This window comes from Stenella coeruleoalba (genome assembly GCF_951394435.1).
Source record: "Stenella coeruleoalba genome assembly, chromosome: 3".
In the NCBI taxonomy this organism is placed as follows: Eukaryota; Metazoa; Chordata; class Mammalia; order Artiodactyla; family Delphinidae; genus Stenella; species Stenella coeruleoalba.
The window spans coordinates 31,070,936-31,091,410 of record NC_137148.1 but is presented as its reverse complement, the minus strand read 5'-3'; the positions used below and the strand labels follow the sequence as shown (position 1 = coordinate 31,091,410).

Below are 20,475 nucleotides of genomic sequence, written 5' to 3'. Positions count from 1 at the left end.
ATGGGTTGAACAAAGTTGTGAGGATGAAACATACCACCATGATGGCGTCCAGTCTTGTCCCTCTCCAATATTCTAGACCCTGGAGCCAGAATGATCTTTTTAAAATAGAAATCTGGATGCAGACATAGAGGATGGACTTGAGGACACGGGGAGTGGGATGGGTAAGCTGGGATGAAGTGAGAGAGTGGCCTGGACATATATACACTACCAAATGTAAAATAGATACCTAGTGGGAAGCAGCCTCATAGCACAGGGAGATCAGCTCGGTGCTTTGTGACCACCTAGAGGGGTGGGATAGGGAGGATGGGAGGGAGGGAGATGCAAGAGGGAAGAGATATGGGAACATATGTCTATGTATAGTTGATTCACTTTGTTATAAAGCAGAAACTAACACACCATTGTAAGGCAGTTATACTCCAATAAAGATGTTAAAAAAAAAAAAGAAATCTGGTTGTATTTTCCCACCCCGTCATCCACCTTCCCATGCCCAACTTTCCATTGATCGACACACGTCCATAGCTTCTTCATATTTTTACTCTAAAGATTAAAATCTTAACTAATGGTTTCCTGCTCTCTCTGCCCCAGGCACACTGGCCTTCCTTTAGTTCCTCAAGATGATCATGCTTCTTCCATCTGCAGAGCCATTCCACATACCACTTCCACTTTCTGGAATGCTCTTCCCTACCCTCTTCATCCAGATAATTCCTACCTTTTTTAGATCTTGGCTTATTGCTGTTCTCTTCTGAAAGTTTTCCTTGGTCTCCCCAACCAAGTCAATCTCTCTAGATTACTCATACAACAAATCTTTTTTAACACCTACTAAGTGCCAGGCATTATCCTACTTGCTGGGAGCATAAAGGAAACACAACAGTCAGTATGGCATCAGGGACAATAAACAATAGATATAAATCTTCTATGGGTATGATAAGTGCAAGGACCACAAATAAATAGGGTAAAAGGCAAAAGAACAGGAGCACTATCTTAGATAAAGTGGTCAGGGGATTCTCTTCTAAGGAGGAGACAACTAACAAAGCTCCAAATGCAGTGAAGGACCACGCAATGCTTTCTGGAAGGAAAAGTTCCAGGGAGAGGGAACGATGAGTGACAAGTTCCTAAAGGTAGACTGTCAGAGGAACAGCCACAGGTTATGATTTATCTCCATGCTGTGTATCTTGTCTTAGCACTTATCACAGTTGTTATTAAAAACATTTGTATTATCTGATTAATGCTCATTGCTCTTCTAGACTGTTACTTCTAATGACATAGGACAGGAACTGTGTCCATTTTTTTGCTCACCATTGAACACTGGATCTCCTGTGTCTTGCCTGCTGCCCAGAATATAATAGATCTTTGATAAACATTTGTAGAATGAATGAAGAAATGATGACAAAATGAATGAATGATGAAGCAGATCCCTAGATGGCCACAAAAAGTAGGTGTTGCCTGGGCCCCACCCATATACCCTCAGAACTTACTATAAATGCCAAGAGCTATTTACTTGGCAAATCTCTGCCCGTGGACTTTTATTCTGACCAAGATAGCATGTTTGGCCAATGAGTTTCAGAGAGATAATGTCCCCAGAAACAACCCTCTACCAAAGCTGGATGGAATAACTCTTAGGCAATGGTTCTCAGCCCTGGGCAATTTTGCCCCCTAGGGGACAATTGGCAACGTCTGGAGACCTTTTGGGTTGTCACAACCCTGGAGGGGGGTGGGGGTAGTGGCAACAGGAAGATGCTACTGGCATTCAGTGGGTAGAGGCCAGGGATGCTGCTTAAACATCTGACAACATGCCCCCTACAACAATAAATGATGCAGCCCAAAATGTCAACAGTGCTGAGGGTGAGAAAGCCTACTCTAAGGACATATATTCTACACAGTCTCCCAAAGAGCCGAGCTCCAGGTGCCCACAGTGGTAGCTGGTGTGATCACACACCACTTACCGCCTTTCTTCCCTTCCCTGTCTCACTTCCCGCTCCCCTAGTGGTGTTTTCCAGATCACCTCCCAAACCAACTATTTGCCCGCAAATCACTGTTTCGGGTTTAGCTTCTGGCCAAACCCAAACCATAAAATATTCCTCAAACCTTGTATTTCTCAGCAACCAGTCTCTCCTACCCTTTGGCTATGTAATAAGCCACGGGGCTGGCCTAGGAAACCCCAAGGAATAAGCAAGTGATATTGGCTTCTGAAAATGGCAACAGATGGGCTGCAGCTCTTAAGGAAAGGCTGTGCCACTTGATAAAGTGTCTGGTTTGGGAAAAGACACTCTTTTCCCACAGGTATCTCTGGAGAGTCACTCCGTTTAGATAGTTACCTGGCATAAGACTGTGAAAGGAGAAAGAATGCTGGAGCAGGAGATCAAAGACCTGGTTTAAATCCCGCCTCTGCTGCTAATTAGATTCCTCTCCTGGCCAGATGGCTAACTTGTCTTATATTCAGTTTGCCCATCTTAAAATGAGTTTGCTGGGTGTGATGACCACTGAGGATTCTTTGAGCCCTAGCATTCTACAATTGCAAAGAAAATCACTCACCTTCCATGCCCCCTCCACCATGGCGTGAGCACTGTCTGCTCTGCCCAGATGCCTCTTCCCTTCTTGACCAACCATGCTTTCCCAGGGCAGCACTCCAGGTGCCAGGCCTCTCTTCCCCTCTCCTCTTCTGTTAACACTGATTGCACCCACAAGCTTGCAGTTCAGTTCAGCTCTTAAAAATTGGCACGTCTCTGGGCTTCATTTCCTAGAGGCAAACCAAGGCACAAAGACATTTGCTCACTTTCTCAAGGTCGCAAAATTACAAAACTCATTCCAAGTCCATGATCCCACCTCCACCCCACCCTCACTTGAACAACTGGACAAATACACCTGAGCATGTGCTTGTTATATATTGGGTGTGGGGGTTCAAGGGCAAAGGGAAAAATAATTTAAACCCTTTCTCCTATTTAATGGAAATAGTTAGGGGATAGAGTATTCTGACTGAGAATTACCAAGCATGTGCTGTATAGGTGATCAATTTTTGAAGAATTAGAAAACAAAAGCCCACCTACTTTGAAACCCACACTACAGATAAGTATATATTTTCTTAATGGTTCCAAAGGTGTTTCAAGATGACAAAAATATTAAGAATGCCTACCATTGGTTTGGCTCCATGTCATTTATAGTCTCGGTTTTCAAAAGGTTTATATCACAGCCACTATGGAGAATAGTATGGAGGTTCCCTAAAAAACTAAAAATAGGACTACCATACAACCCAGCAATCCCACTAGTGGGCATATACACTGAGAAAAACATAATTCAAAAAGAGTCATGTACCACAATGTTCATTGCAGCTCTATTTACAATAGCCAGGACATGGAAGCAACCTAAGTGTCCATCCACAGATGAATGGATAAAGAAGAGGTGGCACATATATATACAATGGAATATTACTCAGCCATAAAAAGAAATGAAACTGAGTTATTTGTAGTGAGGTGGATGGACCTAGAGTCTGTCATACAGAGTGAAGTAAGTTAGAAAGAGAAAAACAAATAATGTATGCTAATACATATATATGGAATCTAAAAAAAAAAAAAAAACAGACATGAAGAACCTAGGGGCAAGACAGGAATAAAGACGCAGACCTACTAGAGAATGGACTTGAGGACATGGGGAGGGGGAAGGGTAAGCTGGGACAGAGTGAGAGAGTGGTAGTGTATATATGGACATATATATACTACCAAATGTAAAATAGATAGCTAGTGGGAAGCAGTCGCATAGCACAGGGAGATCAGCTCAGTGCTTTGTGACCAGCTAGAAGGGTGGGATAGGGAGGGTGGGTGGGAGGGAGGGAGATGCATGAGGGAAGAGATATGGGAACATATGTATATGTATAACTGATTCATTTTGTTATAAAGCAGAAACTAACACACCATTGCAAAGCAATTATACTCCAATGAAATTGTTAAAAAAATAAATAAATAAAATTAAAAAATTTTTTTAAATGGTAAATGGTTTTATAAAAAAGTTCTAAATACTTTATTACTAAAGTAATATACTCACTTAGAAATATTTAATTTATAAAAAAGTACATAAAATACATGAAAATAAAATTGCCTACAATTTCACACCTAGAGACCACCATTGTTTATGTTTTCATGTAATTTTCTTCCAACTGTTCAGACATTTTTAATGAAAATTGAGATAATTATTGTCTAATATACATACATTTCCTGTATCTTGCACTTTTCACTTCTCACTGTATCATGAGCATTTAAGCAAAGATTCCTATTTGTTTAATCGTTGCATAATATTCCATTTACCAGTCAATGACAAATTGATTTAACTCAGCCCTTATTACTAATGCTTAGGTTGAATCCTATTTCTCAACTTGTATAGAACTCTCTCTGAGTCTCTGATAGATTCCAAGAAACAAAATCATTGGGTCAAAGGAAATAAACATTTTTAAGGTTTAGAGAAGGTTTAAAAGCAATTAAAGCCAGGAATTATTTAGTACTTGTCTCATTCATCCTTAACTTGCTGAGCACAAATTAACCTAATCCTGGGGTGAGGCACAGATTTGACTGAATTCTTCTTCTTCACCTTGAGACCTATACTAGGGTTATGGTCTCTTTGAACTGGGTCTTTAGGAAGAGTTTAGCAATGACATTTTTAGAGAAAGGGGATTCCTGGGGTACTGCTGATATTCTCTTTCTTCATCTGATGGGGTTACATAGTTGTATTCAGTTTATAAAAATTCACTGAGGGGCTTCCCTGGTGGCGCAGTGGTTGAGAGTCTGCCTGCCGATGCAGAGGACACGGGTTCGTGCCCCGGTCCGGGAGGATCCCACATGCCGTGAAGCGGCTGGGCCCGTGAGCCATGGCCGCTGGGCCTGTGTGTCTGGAGCCTGTGCTCCGCAACGGGAGAGGCCACAGCAGTGAGAGGCCCGCGTACCACAAAAAAAAAAAAAAAAAAAAAATTCATTGAGCTCTACACCTACAATTTGTATACTTTTATGGATATATGTTATACTTCAATAGAAAGTATGCTTAGAAAAAAAGTTAATGCTTCTTGGAGTCATTAACTATGAATTTCCTCAAGAAAGTCCTCAGCAGCCAAGAAACCCTTGCAATCTTGGGAATAAAATACTGTGTGTATTTGAAAACCATTAGGTATTTTTTAGATGTAAAGAATTACCACTGTCATTGCCCGAGTGAAGTCATTCAATGCTAATACAAGAATAAGGCAATACTCTCAGAGGGCATTTTTATTTTGTAGTCAACTTAAGTGATTCTGAAATCAGTGAGTTGATAGGTAGGGTGACAGAACTTTTGAAGAGGGTTCTTTCCTGTCCAGACCTCCTCTGGCTCCCTCTCCCAAAGAATAAGTACATGTCATCAGTCCACTCAGAGTCTAGTTTTAGAATCTAGAATTCCAAATCCAGAATTCTACATTCAGAAAGGGCACACCCTTTGGCAAGATCATCAATAACCGGAGTCAGTTTCTCACCTATAAAACAGTGAACAAAGCCAATACCTAAGGTTGGGAAGGGTGCTTACAACAAGAGGACACCTGGCTAAGGTGTCTGGTGAGGGGTGACTTCCAGTACTCACCATGCATCCTGGCTAGAGGTTACACCCACTTAGAGGAAGGGGGACCTTTTTCTAACCTAGACAAAGATGCCAAATGTGCTACCAGAGGTTCTGCCTCGGAGTACCCTCACCTTAACGTTCTGTGATTTAGGTACATGAATCTATGCTGCCACCTGGCATCCTCCATCTCCCTCACTTTCAGGCCAGGCCCTGTAGATAGACGAGATTGATCCGCCATGACATACAGTGTGTATTAGTTACGTAAGAGGTCACAACCATACAGCATGGGTTTGACCTTAGTTCTAAGACAAGCCCTGTCATCCTTCTGCTCTGAACATGATCCCCAGAGACCCTGGGCTCTGCCTGGACATCTGTGATGGCTGATCTTATGTGTCAACTTAAATAAACTATGGTGCCCAACTGTTTGGTCAAACACTAATCTAGGTATTGCTATGGAGGTATTTTTAGAATGTGATTAACATTTATGATCAGTAGACTTTAACTAAGGCAGATTGCCCTCTATAATGTGGGTGGGCCTCATCCAATCAGTTGAAGGGCTCAAGAGAAAAGACTGAGGTTTCCTGAAGAAGAAATTCTGCCTCCAGACTGCAATATAGAAATTCTGCATGAGTTTCCAGCCTGGTGGCCTCCCTACAGATTTCAGACTTGCTAGCCACTGCAACCTCATGATTAATAAATCATTAAAACAATAAATTAATAAATTCCTCTCTCTCTCACACATATGCACACACAGAGGTATATATCAACAGGATACACATGTATCCTATTAATTCTGTTCTCTGGAGAACACTGACTAATATAGCATCTGCGAACTGCAGCCTCTCCAGTGGAGCAAGGCCCACTGAGAAACCTCCACATTCTCAGGAGACCTCTCATTGGAAGAAATGGCCAGGAGCACAGTGATTCATCGCAATCCAAAAAAGCAGAAACCTACAAATGCAGGAACCCCATTTTAACAGTCATTTTAGAGGTCTTTGCAAAGCTTCTAATAACAAATACAATCTCAGGATAGATCATTTAAACAAAATATCCAAGCAGGAAGCATAAGGCTTTGGGGGTCAGTGTCATAACGTGATTTCATGACCATTTTTAATCCTTTAGGAAGTGATTTTACATGCGTGCTTTCAGTTGATCTGGCAGTACATCTTGGGAATAAAGTCATGAACTCAAATCTCATTAAATTCTGGTCATTTGAGACAAATGGAATAAAATATTTGGAGAAAAAGATAGTGCTCTGCCACTGGAGCCCATATGATTTCATAGGGCTTTCTCTAGATCCCTGGGAAGTCTGCATTTTAAAAGCAAAGGGAACATCCAAAAATAGTTCAAATAAGAACACCTTCCCTTGATTTTTATGAGCAGGCCCAGAGTATGAAATGGCATGTAAGGTCTACTAAAAAAAAAAAAAGATATATTTAGGAATTACAATCAATCATTTTCCTTCCTCCCCTCCCTGCCCTCCTTAATCTTTCTGGCAGATTAATCTGAAGAACTCTGCCCAACCATCTCATTTCCTGTGTGCACACACCCTGTAGACACATATAAGCAGATCACTATCACTCTGGGAGTGATCATGGACCAAATGTTATTTTCACCTTCTCCAGCTTCACACTGTCTCATTCTGAAGACTCTGGCTATCAGTCTGTCCTTCACATCTTGGTGGTATTTTTAGCACCATTTCCCTTCAGATCTGCCTTTCTCCTGTCAGAATACCCTGGCAAAGGGATAGATGCCTTCTAGATTTTTCTACCTGCAGCAGTTAATGTTCATTCAGAGGAAAAATTATTGAGTCTTGGTAGAGTAGCCCCAGTCATCTGTTATGTCTGCCATTGAGGATGAAGGTGAGGAGGAGGAGAAAGTGGCAGTAAAGAAGCCAAGATACAGGCTTCCCTGGTGGCGCCGTGGTTAGGGGTCCACCTGCCAATGCAGAGGACACGGGTTCATGCCCTGGTCTGGGAAGATCCCACATGCCGCGGAGCGGCTGGGCCCGTGAGCCATGGCCGCTGAGCCTGCGCGTCCGGAGCCTGTGCTCCGCAACGGGAGAGCACAACAGTGAGAGGCCCGCGTACCGCAAAAAGAAAAAACAAAAAAAAAGACTGGTGCTGAATCACCGTCTACTCATACAAATGTTTTACAAAATTACTACCCTGGGGTTATTTTTTATAGGTCTTTGGCCCTCCTCTTCCCTCTCCTATCCCATGGAGCTAATCTTATAACCTTTCACCCAGATCAGAATCATGTGCCTGATGAACAAGATTTTTTTTTTTTAATTTATTTATTTATTTTTGGCTGTGTTGGGTCTTCGTTTCTGTGCGAGGGCTTTCTCTAGTTGTGGCAAGCGGAGGCCACTCTTCATCGCGGTGCACGGGCCTCTCACTATCGTGGCCTCTATTGTTGCGGAGCACAGGCTCCAGACGCGCAGGCTCAGTAGTTGTGGCTCACGGGCCTAGTTGCTCTGTGGCATGTGGGATCTTCCCAGACCAGGGCTCGAACCCGTGTGCCCTGCATTGGCAGGTGGACTCTCAACCACTGCGCCACCAGGGAAGCCCAAGATATTTTTTAAGTGAAAGAAAAAAAAATAATGACCACCTATGTCGTGGTACACAAGGTTTACAGATTGTAGAAAACACATTACTGTTAGTGTTTGATTGTAATAAACCTTTCTCCAAATCAGTGATACTCATCATTACAACAGTCTTTCTTTGAAACTCCAGGAATGAAGCTCTGAACCAGAGCAGCTCATCTCAACTACACATAATAATTATAATGACAGTGCTCATATTTGACAAGTTAAATTCACAAGCGAGGAACTCTACATCCATTTACAAGAGTGAAAAAAAACAACAAAAAACCCCCACTACCTAATAAAGAGCAGTTTAACAAGCAACAGTTTTTCTTTGACATAGACTGACAGGGAAGGAGCTTAAAGAGGAAGTCACAGCCTCCAGAGGATATCCTGCTCACCTGAGGCTGAGATGTGGTCAGTCAACCTAGAATTCACTAGCTAGGAATTCCTCAAAAAAATGCCCATCCTTCACAGTGCTGGATAAGCTCAGATCCTGAGTCACAGCTTGAGGGACTGTCTTAGTCTATTCGGGCTGTTGTAACACAAATACGATAAACTGGGCAGCTCAAATGACAGACAGTTATTTCTCACAGTTCTGGAGGCTGGGAAGTCCAATATCACAGCATCTGCAGATTTGATGTTTGGTGAGAACCTGCTTCCTGGTTCATAGACCTCCATCGTCTCACTGTGTCCTCACATGGCAGAATGGCCAAAGAGCTCTCTAGGGACTCTTCTAAAGGGCACTAATCCCATTCATGAGGACTCCACCCTCATGACCTAATCACCTCCCAAAGGCCCCACCTCCAAATACCATCACATTGGTGGTTAGGCTTTAACATATGAATTTGAGGGACACAAACATTTAGTCCATTGCAGAAACTGAGTCCCCAGACTTGCCAGTGCTGAGTGAACTTGAGCAGCTTACTAAAACTTGCTGCTGCCTTGTTCTCTCCATCTGCAAAATGGAGAAACTACCCACATTACAGAACTGTTATGGGAACAAATGGTTTCATGTGTGAGGACATCTAGTAAACTAGCAAGATAACATTCAGCAATTAGGGAAGGCATCATGGCAGAGGGATTCTCCAGAGTTTTAAAAAGGAACAGGGTCTTAACAGGTAAAAGGAAGGGGAACCACGTGACAGGTAATGATCATGAGAGTAGCAAAGACAATATAAGCACCATGGGTGAATTAGACTCATGGGGGCAGGGCAGAGTACTGGAGTCATGGGAAATAGGCTTCCTATTTGGATGTCCAAGGAATCTTGGGATTAATATTTTACAAAGTATTATTTTGCATAGAAGTTTCAGAAAATCTTAAACCACACAAAATGCTAATTTTCCATAAGACATGCATGTTCCTACACAATTTTATGACAAGCAATCTTCCCCTTCACTCTGCAGCCTTTGATTAGTCCCTTGAGTCACTAAACCAGAGGTTCTCAAAACATGGACCTCAGACCAGTAGCACCAACATCACCTGTTACAGTGTAGGCAGAATAATATTCCTCAAAGATGTCCACGTCCTAACCCCTGGAACCTGTGAATACATCATGTTTCACAGCAAGGAGGAATTAAGTTTGGAGATGAAATTAAGGCTGCGAATCAGCTTGCTTTAAAATAAGGAGATTACCCAGGTGAGTCCAATGTCATCACAAGGATCCTTATACAAGGGAAGAGGAGAGCAGAAGAGTTAAGAACCAGAGAGACAACGTCCTGAGAAAGACTCAACTCAACTGCTGGCTTTGAAGATGGAAGGGAGCCATGGGAAGGCAGGCAGCCTCTAGAAGCTGGAAAGTGCAAGGAAATGGATTCTCCCCCAGAGCCTCCACAAAACCCTACCGACACCTTGATTTTAGCCCAGTGAGACCCATTTTGGACTTCTGTCACTCCAGAACTCTAAGATAATAAATTTGTGTTGTTTTAAGCCACTGAGTTTGTGATAATTTGTTACAGCAGCATTAGAAAACTAATACACCTGGAAAGTTGCTAAAAAGGTACATTCTCTGGCCACATTCCAGACCTACTGAATCAGAAAATCTGAGGGTGGGGCTCAGCAGTCTGTCTTTAAACAAGCCTGGAAGTAATTCTAATGCATGCTGAGGTTTCAGAACTGCGCACTAGACTAAACAATCAGTTATTTCCCTGAAGCAAAGGCACTCCAACACACACACCCATGAAAACTCAACACTGACAATTAATGACTTGATTAACCATGATAAAATCTACCAGTGTCATGTCCTGCCTTGACAAGTATAGAATAGGAAGTCCAACCAAATCATTGGTGATTCAGAATCCTTCCCAACCCAGGTCTTCATTTGGAATACCAGTAATAAATGTGTCCTAGTCCCTGGGAGCTCCATTTTTAATTCATTTTGGATGCCAAATAGACTGTTATTGGAGGTGGAGTCACTTGCCTCTTTCTCACTAAACTTGAGTAACGGGGGGAAATGTGGGTGGATGAGGGTCCCAGTAAATCATGGATTTATGATGGCGTATTCCAGAAAGAAGAGGTAGACTTGATTTCATAGACTCTTAGTCATGGAGGGATGGGGATTCTTATAGACCATGAAGCTGGTTTCTCCACCTAGAGTGTAGGTCCTGCTCGCCCCACAACCATAGCATTGCCATCAAGTGGTCAGTTAGCCTCAGCTTGAATATCTCCCATGATGAGGAACTCACTACCGTCTGTGGCAAACTATTCCATTCTGAGAGGGCTCTAATGTGAGACCTAAGTTCCCTTCATGTGACAGCTGCTGTTCTTTGGACCTCATGCTTGATTTCATTTTGGCCTACACAGACTTCTTTGAAGTCTCAGGTATACACTCACATGCAAGACTGAAATAAGACTAGGTTGCAACCTCCACTACATACATTGGCTTGTTTTCTCAGCACTATTAGCCTCTACTGACCTCAAAGGGAGGCATGTGTGTGAGCTGGGCAGGAGGTAGACGTGGGCCCTGTTAAAGACAAAGTGCTTTAAAAGCCTTTGATGAAAGGCATTACAGCTTGAAAGGGTTGTTTCTGAAATACTACACCTCCCTTTTAAGAACTCTTAAGATCTGGAGGGTGATACTCTCTCACCCCAGAAGAATTCAAGCATGAATTTTCTTAGAGCCACCAATTAAGAATCCAATTCCATCTCCCTCAGATGCTCATTTCCACCAAAATTACCTACTTGGATTTTTTTTTCATTTTTTTTTAAGAAATAAACTAAACCATGTTGAAAATATCTCAGAATTAAATAACCATTAGATGGGACAAATTAAGATCTAAAAGCCCAATAGCTCTACTTAATACACATAACTATAAATAGAAAGAAAACCCCAAGTCATCCTAGCTTTACTTATTATCAATCCAATTATTTTGTGCATCTATTATGTGCCAGTCACTAAGATAGGTACCAGAACACAATGATGGACTAGACACGGTACCTGCCCTCCTGAGGCTTGGAGATCCATTTAAACATCAACCCGTCTATATTCACATGATCCTGTGGCATTAAACTTCCAGACACTTCTACCATTTATAAAATAATTCAGGGAAATGTGGTTGTTGGATCGGGGTGCCCCTGGATACTTGAATCAGATGGCTAAATGATGTGATGCATTATTTTTAGAGAAGGAAGCTAGAAACCCAAGATTAAATGGTCCTTGGATTTTTCTGGATGCTGCATGTTAAATACATAAAGGAATCTCATTTTTGTCCATCGCTATATGGGTTTCTTTATGAAAATAACTGCACTAGGGTCCAAGAGAGGCTTATTTAACAGAATTCATTGGGTTTTTTCTTTCTTACTCTGTCCCAATGTTTATTCCATCCACACAGAGTTCAAACTTGCTGGCCAGTGTCGCTGGATATCAGCAGTAATTTGTGAGCCCACAGTATTCCCTGTGACCCCCGCCAATCACTGGGGCCTAGCTCCCCTCATTCCACTTTTTACAAAAAAAAAAAATGTATGAACTACCAACTGCTGTCAAAGCACTAGCCCTCACATCACTACCCTGAAGTGCGACATCATCTGTGGATTCTCCTACACACCTAATCCTGAGAGATCAGAAGATGCTTGAGGCTTGTGAATTCTTCTATAAAAACAGAAAAGCTGCTCTTCTGGGTCAGGATACTAGCTGTGACAGAGACCCCGAAAAGCATCTTATGGAAGGTCAGAGTTGTCCTCTTTGTTGTGAACTCAAAAAGTCAGATCAGAGCTCAAAAACAAAACAAAAAACCTCTTCCCTCCACAGCCAGCTCTATCAACCACAAACACATAAGCCTATGGATTTATATTTTCAGAGATTGCCGCAATTCTTGAGTAGTGAGAAACAAAAGTGCATTATCCACTATATGAAGTGGGACTTCCTTATATTATGCAAAGCTTACCTTTCAAGGACTACTTCTTTAGAAATTCAGGACATCTGAATTTCTTCATTATGGCATCCTCTAAGACTTTACCTTTTTGGGCTGAATAATACTGACCTTTTCACTCTGTTTTCATAAAACCAGCTCCTGCCTCTCCCCACCCACTTCCATCTCTTCACTCTCCCATATTCATGCTTAGATCTTATTTATCTCCCCATAACCATTCTCTTGCAGATGCATTCTTTCTTTCTTGCGGCACAGTGTCTGGGCTCAAAAGCAGCACCACAGTTGCTGGGGTGAACCCATCTTTCTCTTCCATGATGGTAAGACAATGCTGTTTAGTTTCCGACACCCTTAAATGACAACCAGAATTCGTTGGCTTTTTGCAGCCAATGTCCTCATTGGTTCACATGCCCTTTTCTAGATTGTATCTGGTAATCCAGAGTCTATTATTCCACCTGAATGGTTTGGATTATTTTCCCACAAATTCAAGATGTTTGTCTATTTTTGAACAAGAAAATGGAGAAATGTTATGATCTTCATCACGTTATTGTTTGAGATGGCATCTAGGCTAGAAGAAACAATGGCTGATATGCTCACTAAAGCAAGCTGCCATGTCATAGGGACAAGAAACAGCCCTGGGAGAAGGCAGCATGTAGAGAGGCCCATATGGAGAGGAAACATCTTGCCAGTCCCCTCTTGACAGCCATGTGGGTAAGCCACCTGAGAAGTGGGTCCTCCAGCCCCTGCCAAGCCTTCAGGTGATTCCAGCACCCCAGGATCTGAGTCTTCCAGCTGAAATCACAGAAAACATCATGGAGCAGAGACAAGCCACCCATACTATGCCCTCTCTGAATTCCTGACCCACAGTAACTCTAAGATAATAAATGATAATTGTTGTTTTAAGATACTAGCATTTGGGGGTAATTTTCTACACCATGGTTGATAACTATATCATGATGTTTATGTATGCAAAGATAACTTTTCCTAAAAAGCAAAAAAAAATTACAGTTCAAAATTCAATATAGTGGCTACCTCTGCAGGGAAGGAAAAAGACCAGGATAGGATAAGAGGACACAAATAATTGGTAAAGATTTGCCTATTGGTTGGATGGTATGTTTTTAATAGGTAAATAGATGAATGGCTGGCTAGATAGATGGATGGAATGTCCAGATAGATAGATAGATAGGGACGACCTTATATGGTCCAGTGATGAGAGTGTGTCACGAGCCAAGGATTGTGTTTAATCCAATTTAAACACCTGAGATCCAATGATAAGGAAAGAAGAGAAGAGAGGAAAGAGAAAGGAGAAGTGATGAAGGACGGAAGAGAGGAAGGAAGGGAGGGAAGGACGGAGGGAGAGAGGGAGAAGAAAGTGAAGATATTAGTTCTTACCTGATAAAATTTGCAAATGTTTCCACCCTTCACCCAACATGTCTACTCTTGGGTGTATACCCTAGAGCAGCTCTTACACAAGAGAATATGTATAATATTCACAGAAGCATTTTATAGAAGCAAAAAACTAGAAATATACCAAATATCCAGCAATTGTAAAATGAATAAACGCATGGTGGTTATTCAGAGAGTAGAACACTACACAGCAATGAATACTAATGATAAACAGCATGGGTGAATCTCCACTCAACTTCAGGGATAAACATCTAGATAAATATCTAAATATATGGCTTTCTGCAATGATAATAATGTTCTAGAGCATGATGTTAAGTAAAAGAAGCAAGACAAGAAATGATTCCATTTCTATGAAGTTAAAACACAGACAAAAATAAACAATATACTGATTAGATATGAATCTATGGTTGTAAAACTGCAGTGAAAAGCAAGAAAATAGGCAAGATTCAGACTGGTGGCTGGGGAGACAGGGAGATTCAGTAGTATTGGAAATATTCTCATTCTTAAGCAGGGTTGGGGAGAGATCCACAGGTGTTCATAATTTTTATCATTAAACTGTGTGCAGATGTTGTACACACTACATGTACCATGAATTTTAAAAATAAAGATATGGATGTAAAGCAACAAAACAGGGACTTAGCGTCACATGAAAGGACTCAAACAGCAGAATTTCCTTCTAGCACAGTGAACGCCTTGTCCTTTCAATGTCCCCAGAATCAGGTCTGCAAGAAACCCCCGCATCCCATGTTTTATCTTTGCTCCTCGGAATATAAAAAGAAAACAAAACACGTTTATTCCATAACTTTACAATAGCAGCACCGCATTACAGCTTCATACCAGTAGTTCTGCAGCTCTGCTTTGTGGGTTGTCAGGTCAGTATCCAATGACACATGGTGCAATGAACAGAATATTGGATTGAGGATGACAGACCAGAACTCTGGGGCCTGCCGAATCCCTCCCCAGCCTGGATGACTTTGGCAAAATCAGTTCACCTCTCTACCCAGCTGCTTCAGAAGAGCCACTAGGGATAACCAGAGCTGCCCATTTATAAATTATTTCATGTTGGACTTCTTGGTTTGATTCCTTTTGAAGAAAAGATTGCACTGCTTTAAAAAGAGAAAAATTTCAAAAACCTCTAGACTGAATGATCCCTAATATTTTCTTGCTCTAACATTTTAGAATTCTGTGCTTTGTGAAAGCCATGTTCCTGCACCTGGCACAATGTTAGAAGGGCTGATCAAAAGTGTACTTACAACTAGGTCACAGAGTTGGCCTCTTCTAGAAAAATTCTAAATATTTTGGGCCAACAACAATGGATTATTCCAGAAGTTCTCTAGCAAGGCAACTCAGGCTTCGCTTCCTTGTTTCCCCTTCAGAACCCACCTGACCCTTACTCTACTGGGAATCTGACAGCAAATCTGGCGCACTCTTTGAATCACTATTCGAGAGAGATCATGGGAGAGGGGCTGTAGATGAGGGGCATTCTCTGCAAGGGAGAGAACTGCATGGGAACTTTCACAAGAGTTCCTGGGGGCCCACAGCTCTCTTGTCTGTCCTTGTCCCTCTTATGTCTTTAGCCCTCAGGCCCATCAGCCATGCTGTCCTCAGGGTCTTCCTCCTCTGTCCTCCACCCATTCTTCTTGTGTTTTTCTGCTTGGTCAAGCACGTGTCCAATTGAACATTGTGTTCCAGATCAAACATTGTCATCTAAACCCCAATCTTCTGGGCATGATGAATTTCAGGCACCTGGTAAAGCTGCCTACCTGGCACAACGTTCTTTCCATCTTTGTACAAAGTCAGCTCTGCCTGTGGCCAGTCAGCCCCTCATACTCAACAGTGCCTGCCAGGACAGCATGGGAGATCTGTCCTCTGGCCAAGAGCTCGGCATTATTGTCTTAATAAAGGATTAGCCATTGAATCATCACCCCACTTTGGGGTGAATCCCACTTGGAGCTTCACTCTCTGCTTCAATTTGTTCTAATTTTCAAGTAAAACATGCCAGTTGCAGCTCTACAGAATAACAAAAGGAAACAGTAATTCTTTTTTCTTTGAAGGTCAAATTTATTGTCATAAAGTTATTCATAATACATTATTTTTTCCTTGTTGGTTATCTATTTTAAATATAGCAGTGTGTACATGTAAATTCCAAACTCCCAATCTATCCCTCCCCCCAACCCTTCCCGCCGGTAACCATAAATTCATTCTCTAAGTCCGTGAGTCTGTTTCTGTTTTGTATCAAGTTCATTTGTATCAATCTTTTTAGACTTCACATATAAGTGATATCCTATGATATTTGTCTTTCTCTGTCTGATTTACTTCACTTAGTTTGATAATCTCCAGGTCCATCCGTGTTGCTGCAAATGGCATTATTTCATTCTTTTTAATGGCTGAGTAATATTCCACTTTATATATGTACCCCACTTCTTTACCCATTCCTCTGTTGATGGACATTTAGGTTGCTTCCACATCTTGGCTATTGTAAGCAGCGCTGCAATGAACACTGGGGTGCACGTATCCTTTCCAACCATGTTTTTCTCTGGATATATGCCTGGGAGTGGGATTGTTGGATCATATGGTAGCTTTCAAAATAAAGTTTTTTGAAAAACAAAATTAAAATTTCTGACTACAGTAACATGTATGTGGCAAGGGGTAAGTAGAGTTATAATATCCTAAGGGCCTTGATTTAGCCATAAAGAAGACAAAGGTTTTGATTAATTTAAGAATTTGATAGGTTAAATGTGCATATTGCATTTTAAAAAGAATCCACTAAAAATGGGGTTGGCTAACTCTTTCTATAAAGGGATGGACAGTAAATTTTTTAGTCTTTGCAGGCCCCCTATAGTCTTTCTTTTTTTTTAATAGATCCTTATTGGAGTATAACTGCTTCACAATATTGTGTTAGTTTCTGTTGTACAACAAAGTGAATCAGCCATGTGCATACATATGTCCCCATATCCCCTCCCTCTTGAGCCTCCCTCCCATCCTCCCTATCCCACCCCTCTAAGTCACCTCAAAGCACCGAGCTGGGGCTTCCCTGGTGGCGCAGTGGTTGAGAGTCTGCCTGCCGATGCAAGGGACGCAGGTTCGAGCCCCGGTCCGGGAGGATCCCACATGCCGCGGGGCGGCTGGGGCCGTGAGCCATGGCCGCTCAGCCTGCGCGTCTGGAGCCTGTGCTCCGCGACGGGAGAGGCCACAACAGTGAGAGGCCCGCGTACCGCAAAAAAAAAAAAAAAAGCACCGAGCTGATCTCCCTGTGCTCTGCTGCTGCTTCCCACTAGCTAACTATGTTACGTTCGGTAGTGTATATATGTCAATGTTACTCTCACTTTGCCCCAGCTTCCCCCTCCCACCCCATGTCCTCAAGTCCATTCTCTATGTCTACATCTTTATTCCTGCCCTGCAACTAGGTTCATCAGTACCATTTTTTTTTTTTAGATTCCATACATATGCGTTAGCATATGGTATTTGTTTTCTCTTTCTGACTTACTTCATTCTGTATGACAGACTCTAGCTCCACCCACCTCACTACAAATAACTCAATTTCGTTTCGTTCTATGGCTGAGTAATATTCCATTGTATATATGTGCCACATCTTCTTTATTCATTCATCTGTCAATGGACATTTAGGTTGGTTCCATGTCCTGGCTATTGTATATAGTGCTGCAATGAAACATTGTGGTACATGTCTCTTTTGGAATTATGGTTTTCTCAGGGTATATGCCCCATGGTGGGATTGCTGGGTCATACGGTAGTTCTATTTTTAGTTTTTTAAGGAACCTCCATACTGTTTTCCATAGTGGTTGTATCAATTTACATTCCCACCAACAGTGCAAGAGGGTTCCCTTTTCACCACACCCTTTCCAGCATTTATTGTTTCTAGATTTTTTGATAATGGTCATTCTGACCTGCATGAGGTGATACCTCATTGTAGTTTTGATTTGCATTTCTCTAATGATTAGTGATGTTGAGCATCTTTTCATGTGTTTGTTGGCAATCTGTATGTCTTCTTTGGAAAAATGTCTATTTAAGTCTTCTGCCCATTTTTTAACTTTGTTTTTTTGATATTGAGCTCCATGAGCTGTTTGTATATTTTGGAGATTAATCCTTTGTTGTTCCAACTACAAATATTTTCTCCCATTCTGAGGGTTGTCTTTTTGTCTTGGTTATGGTTTCCTTTGCTGTGCAAAAGCTTTTAAGTGTAATTAGGTCCCATTTGTTTATTTCTGTTTTTATTTTCATTACTCTAGGAGATGGGTCAAAAAAGATCTTGCAGTGGTTTATGTCAAGGAGTGTTTTTCCTGTGTTTTCCTCTAAGAGTTTTATAGTGTCTGGTCTTACATTTAGGTCTTTAATCCATTTGCAGTTTATTTTTGTGTATGGTGTTAGGGAGTGTTCTAATTTCATTCTTTTACATGTAGCTACCCAGTTTTCCCAGCACCACTTATTGAAGAGGCTGTCCTTTCTCCATTGTATGTTCTTGCCTCCCATGTCGTAAATTAGGTGACCATATGTGCATGGGTTTATCTCTGGGCATTCTATCCTGTTCCATTGATCTATATTTCTGTTTTTGTGCCAGTACCATACTGCCTTGATTACTGTAGCTCTGTGGTATAGTTTGAAGTTGGGGAGCCTGATTCCTCCAACTCCATTTTTCTTTCTCAAGATTGCTTTGGATATTCAGAGTCTTTTGTGTTTCCATACGAATTGTAAGATTTTTTGTTCTAATTCTGTGAAGAATGTCATTGGTAGTTTGATAGGGATTGCATTGAATCTGTAGATTGATTTGGGTGGTATAGTCATTTTCACAATATTGATTCTTCCAATCCAAGTACATGGTATGTTTCTCCATCTGTTTATGTCATTTGATTTCTTTCAGTATTTTATAGTTTTCTGAGTATAAGTCTTTCGCCTCTTTAGGCAGGTTTATTCCTAGGTATTTTATTCTTTTTGTTGCAATGGTAAATGGGAGTGTTTCCTTAATTTCTCTTTCTGATTTTTTGTTGTTGATGTACAGGAATGCCAGAGATTTCTGTGCATTAATTTTGTATCCTGCAACCTTACCAAATTCATTGGTTAGTTCTAGTAGTTTTCTGTTGGCATCTTTAGGATTTTCTATGCATAGTATCATGGCATCTGCAAACAGTGACAATTTTACTTCTTCTTTTCCAATTTGTATTCCTTTTATTTCTTTTTCTTCTCTGATTGCCATAGCTAGGACTTCCAAAACTATGTTGAATGAGAGAGGTGACAATAGATATCCTTGTGTTGTTCCTGATCTTAGTGGAAATGATTTCAGTTTTTCACCACTGAGTATGATGCTTGCTATGGGTTTGTCATATATGGCCTTTATTGTGTTGAGTAGGTTCCCTCTATGCCCATTTCTGGAGAGTTTTATCATAAATGGGTCTTGAATTTTGTCAAAAGCTTTTTCTGCATCTATTGAGATGATCATATGGTTTTCATTCCTTAATTTGTTAATGTGGTGTATCACACTGATTGATTTGCATATATTGAAGAATCCTTGCAGCCCTGGGAAAAATCCCACTTGATCATGGAGTATGATCCTTTTAATGTGTTGTTGGATTCTGTTTGCTAGTGTTTTGTTCAGGATTTTTGCATCTATGTTCATCAGTGATATCCGTCTATAATTTATTTTTGTGGTATATTTTTCCAGTTTTGGTATCAGGGTGATGGTGGCTTTGTAGAATGAATTTGGGAGTGTTTCTCCCTCTGCAATTTTTTTGGAAGAGTTTGAGAAGGATGGGTGTTAGCTCTTCCCTAAATGTTTGATAGAATATGCCTGTGAAGCCACCTGGTCCTGGACTTTTGTTTGTTGGAAGATTTTTAATTACAGTTTCAATTTCATTATTTGTGATAGGTCTGTTTATATTTTCTAATTCTTCCTGGTTCAGTATTGGAAAATTGTACCTTTCCAAGAATTTGTCCATTTCTTTGTGGTTGCCCATTTTATGGGCATATAGTTGTTTGTAGTAGTCTCTTATAATCCTTTGTATTTCTGCAGTGTCAGTTGTGATTTCTCCTTTTTCATTTCTATTTTATTGCTTTGAGTCCTTTCCCTTCTTTTCTTGATGAATCTGGCTAAGGGTTTATCAATTTTGTTTATCTTCTCAAAGAAACTGCTTTTAGTTTTATTGATCGTTGCTATTGTTTTCTTCATTTCTATTTCATGTATTTCTGCTCTGATCTTTATGATTTCTTTCCTTCTACTGACTTTCGGTTTTCTTTGTTCTTCTTCCTCTAGCTGTTTTAAGTGTAGGGTTAGATTGTTTATTTGAGATTTTTCTTGTTTCTTGAGGTGAGATTGAATTGCTATAAACTTCCCTCTTAGAACTGCTTTTACTGTGTCCCATAGGTTTGGGGTCATCCTGTTTTCACTGTCATTTGTTTCTAGGTATTTTTCTATTTCTTCTTTGATTTCTTCAGTGATCTCTTGGTTATTTAGTAGCACACCGTTTAGCCTCCATGTATTTGTATTTTTTCCAGTTTTTTTGCTGTAATTGATAGCTAGTCTCATAGCGTTGTGGTCAGAAAAG

At 41.0% G+C, this 20,475-nt stretch overlaps 1 long non-coding RNA gene across 1 annotated transcript in view; it reads right to left on the bottom strand.

Moving 5' to 3' along the window:
* LOC307184486 overlaps positions 1-20,475 on the bottom strand; it is a 146,197-nt gene that overhangs the window by 90,708 nt on the left and 35,014 nt on the right. Inside the window, exon 2 of the long non-coding RNA XR_013827727.1 lies at positions 2,533-2,737. This is a non-coding gene — a long non-coding RNA (uncharacterized lncRNA). The remainder of the gene's footprint in view (positions 1-2,532; positions 2,738-20,475) is intronic.